Here is a 4,403-nt window from a genome sequence, read left to right on the forward strand (position 1 = left end):
TCAAACGACCTAGAGTGTTTCTTTTCCAAACCTGCTCTCTAATGACCTCGGGCATACACTAGAAAAAACAAAAGAAAAGTCCTAAAAGGAAGGGAATTTCTACGCAAACACAAACAAGGATGACTCCATCGCAACAAACCTACTGATTTCTAGCAAACAAAAAAGCATGATGGCTCCACTTAGATTGTTTCTAGACCAGCTTCTAATCCTTCGAAAGGGAATTCGTTACAATTTAAGCAAGCCTCTCTGGAATCAGTCTGAGTTATAGTAAGTTGAACAGAGCCGAGGGAAGCTCAGTGGAGCTTTGATACCCAAGGCCTCACCGGCGTTACAAGGCGGCGTATTCAACTCACAGAAACCATCATGAACTTCAAAGTATGCTCAAAAGAGTAACCAATATTTTTCGAACGACTTTCCTATTAAGCTCGTTACCCTATAGGTCTCGTTCTAGTCAAAATTTTAGGCTTAGGTTAGCGTTTGGTTTCGTTTTCCTAAGACGGGCAAGAAGAGAACGATGATGAAATCCGAACCCTTATCTTGTATGGACAGTCCTTTCCCTTTACTAGGAAATTAAAGCAGCCGTTTTCAATTCCTCAGCATATATGCAAACGAAGGAATATAGTAAACCCGCTGACAGGGGATTCGCGGGTGTTTAGATATACTTACCTCCCGTTCCAGACGGGGGATGAACTGCTGAAGTCGACTCGGGCCACGACTCCTATGTCATGTACGAATCCGAGGGGTCGAGGCGATATCGTAATCGTCGTCCTTCTCTGCGAACAATTTATATTTAAACTACCCTTCTGTAGGGTTTTAAAAAAAATAAAGTCCCAAAGTCCACAATCCACAGTCCAAAAATATAGTGCAAAAGAAAAGGAAAGTCTAAAAAAAAAAAACTCTAAAGAATAAAAACAAAATAAAATGTCTCTCTCTCTCTTTTTTAATTACTTTTTATTCTTCTTTTCATTCGCTCATTTTCGCTTTGCTTTTACTCCAAATCTTTAAGTATTCACCAAAAGCTTTGGCAAATTTTTCCTTCGCTCCAAATTCCAAAATCTGTAAGGAAAAGACAAAAATCCAAAAACGTAAAGAAGAACAAATAAAAACCTAAAAAAAATTCTAAAAACTAAAACTCTAGCCTAAAGACAAGTCCGCGTCGGCGGCGCCAAAAAATTGATGGGATTTTTCAATGATGTTATAGTAATAGGTTCGTTGAGACTTGTGAAAGCAAAAGATTCTAGATTTAATTTTAAGACTAAAAATATAGCAAACTAAAAGTGATATGAAAAATATGGAGAAGACTGGGGCTATGGATTCCACTATTTACCAATATTATAGTGATTTATATTCTCTAATTATAATCATGCAAATCAAATTGATTCTTAATATTGCAATAGTTGATTTTTTAGAAATAACAATTGTAGATCGAAAGTATGGGACATCAAAACCCTAGGCTAGCATGCTCCATCAATTGAAATGACAATTATTTAACAAAAATCATTTTATCAATTTACTTATCAAGGCAAATAATCATATAATAATTGCATAAATTAGATATTACCACTTTTCATTGGTGAAATAGCTTCCTCCTTCGCCCCAGAGGATGGGTTTAGCTCATCATTGTGTAAACACGCTCAAAATATTTGTTCAATGCTTCAAAAATTGTTTACAAAGATGAAATGGTGAGAAAATGATGAAAATCGGGTGTTTGCAACGTTTTTAATTGTTGCAAAACACTGTTGCAGAGAACGATAAAAGGAAACTGTCGTTGTTGCTGTAGCTTCTAAGACCCACGCCTCTGTGTCGTTAACACTGTTGATAAACGACTCTCTTGGTTGGTCTGTTCTTCGTGTTCTTCAGCTATGCAGCAGCAGAAATGGTAGCTCTGCAACTCGATTTTTCTTTGCACTGTGGTGTTCTAAATTCTCCCAAACTCTCCGTCCCCCTCTCTGGTGCCCGAGCACCTATTTTATACTCAACAGGGTCATCCAATCTCTGCATTAACTCCGGAAATCTCTTCATAACTCGCCAGTGAAAAAAATATTCTTGGGAATATTTTCTTCCCTATTTTACCTCCTTACGCATTGATTCTCTGCCAGCACACTCTGAACAGGTCAATACACGTTCCAGAATGTTGATCGAGTCATCAGAACATGTTCAAACTCTCCAAAACCAGTGAAATATTCTTCCCGAGAAAGTGTTGCTCTGCTTACTTCTACGCGAGAATCCAGCCAATTTTAATCGATCAAATCACTCATGATAGTTTTGTTGGGACATACCACAACTACCCAACAAATTTCATCCCTTTAGTCTACCCAGAACTCCTTCAAACTTTGATCGAAAATCACACAGTTTTGTTCTTCATTTTCCCGCCAAAATGAAATTCGAAAGAAGAAGATGGGTGCTAAGGATGAATTTGGGCTATACATAGCCGTGGGTGTTGAGGATGAATTTGGGCTACGCATAACCTTGGGTGCCCCTTAGCCAAATCTGGGGTTCGCATAGCAAATGTCCTCTGGGGTGCCTTTAGCAGTTTTTCGAGCCGAATTTTCCAAAAATGTTTATTTTTCAAAAATACCTACAAACACACAAAACACCATAATAAGTACAAAATCGAGTACCAACTTAGAGAAAATTGAGGACAACTTAGACACAAAAATGTGTTTATCAGTGGTAGTCTTGTGCTGGCTTGGAAAAAAGAAATTGATCTTTCCATGTTATCCTCCAATAGCAGTGGCATCTATGTTACTACCACTGATATCATCCATTCCAAATTGTGTCACATTCATTTTATCTATGGTGAAACTAATAGTACTCTTAGACAATCTTTCTGAGAAAGCCAATGCAATTTACCTCCCATATCCTTGGATGAGTCGGCTTTCTTTGTAGGTGACTTTAATGCCGTTCTAGGTACTGAAGATAAGAATGGTGGCCTAGAGGTTGATGATGTAGATTTTTTTGACCTCAGAAACTTCTGTAATGTTTTTGATTTGCATGATTCTGGCGTCTGTGGTCCTAGATTTACTTGGTCCAATATGCAACAGGGTCCTGACCTCATTCTTGAAAGATTAGATAGATGCTTAATTAATCAAACAGCTGAACATCTATTCCATAAATTCGGCGTCAATAATTTACCTATGGATTCCTCAGATCATTTTCTTATGCATATTGGTTTTAATTTTGAAGATATTTATATGCCTAAACCTTTTCACTTCATGGTTATGAGGATCCTACTTGTAGAGATATTATATCTAATTCTTGGTATGCTAATGTGGTGAAATCTCATGCTTATAAACTTAAGGATAAACTTTTACGCACTAAAAAAGGTCTCAAAGATTGGAATAAGTCCTTTTTTGGTAACATTCAAACTAACATAAAAAATACTAGAGAGGAACTTACTGATATCCAAACTTTCAACCCCATTAACTCTTATTCGATTTCTAGACTTAGAGCTAGATTTGAATATCTATATAATCTAGAGGAATTGTATTGGAAGGATAAGTCCAGAGAAGTATGTATTTTGGAAAGAGATAGAAATTCTCCATATATCCATGGAGCCACTCTTTGTAGGATAAAAAGGAATTCTATTAGTTGGATTAAGTATCCTTCTACAACTGTATTAAATGATAGAAATAGTATTGAATCCTCTTTTGTTGATTACTTTAAATCCATATATTCCTCCAATCCTCTGCAGTATTAGGATGAGATTTTTGAAACTCACCTTATCAAGTTCTCTGTGGAGCATAATAGTCAATTGAGTCTTCCCCTTACTACTGAGAAAATAAAGCATGTTGTCTTCCAGATGGGAGGTAAAAAAGCAGATGGTCCCGATGGCTTTACTGGCCTTTTTTACGAGAAGCATTGGGAATTTTTTGGAGAAGTTGTGGTTGATATGACATAAACTTGCTTCTGTACTGGATATATTGTTAAATTTTTCAATCATATTAATATTTCCCTAAATCCTAAAGTCCCTCTGGTGGAACTGGCAACCCAATATAGACCTATAAGACTCTGCAATTCCATTTACAAAATTCTGTCTAAAACTCTGGCCAATAGACTTAAACCCCTCATGGATAATTTAATCTCCCAAAACCAAAGTGCCTTTGTCCCCAAAAGAAGTATCTCTGATAGCATTCTCTTGCCAATATGCAGTAAACCATCATAAAGGTAAAGATGATATGACTGTTATAAAATTAGATATGTCTAAAGTTTATGATTAACTTGAATGGTCTTTTTTGGACAAAGTTCTACAAAAAATGGGTATGTCTGAACATTTGGTTAATATTATTGGTCAATGTTTGTCTACTGTCTCTTACTTTGTCTTGTTGAATGATAGTCCTTCTGGTCTTATTAAGCTTAAGAGAGGATTGAGGCAAGGAGGTCCCTTGTCTCCCTACCTCTAA

Source organism: Papaver somniferum, chromosome 11 (assembly GCF_003573695.1).
Source record: "Papaver somniferum cultivar HN1 chromosome 11, ASM357369v1, whole genome shotgun sequence".
Classification (NCBI taxonomy): Eukaryota; Viridiplantae; Streptophyta; class Magnoliopsida; order Ranunculales; family Papaveraceae; genus Papaver; species Papaver somniferum.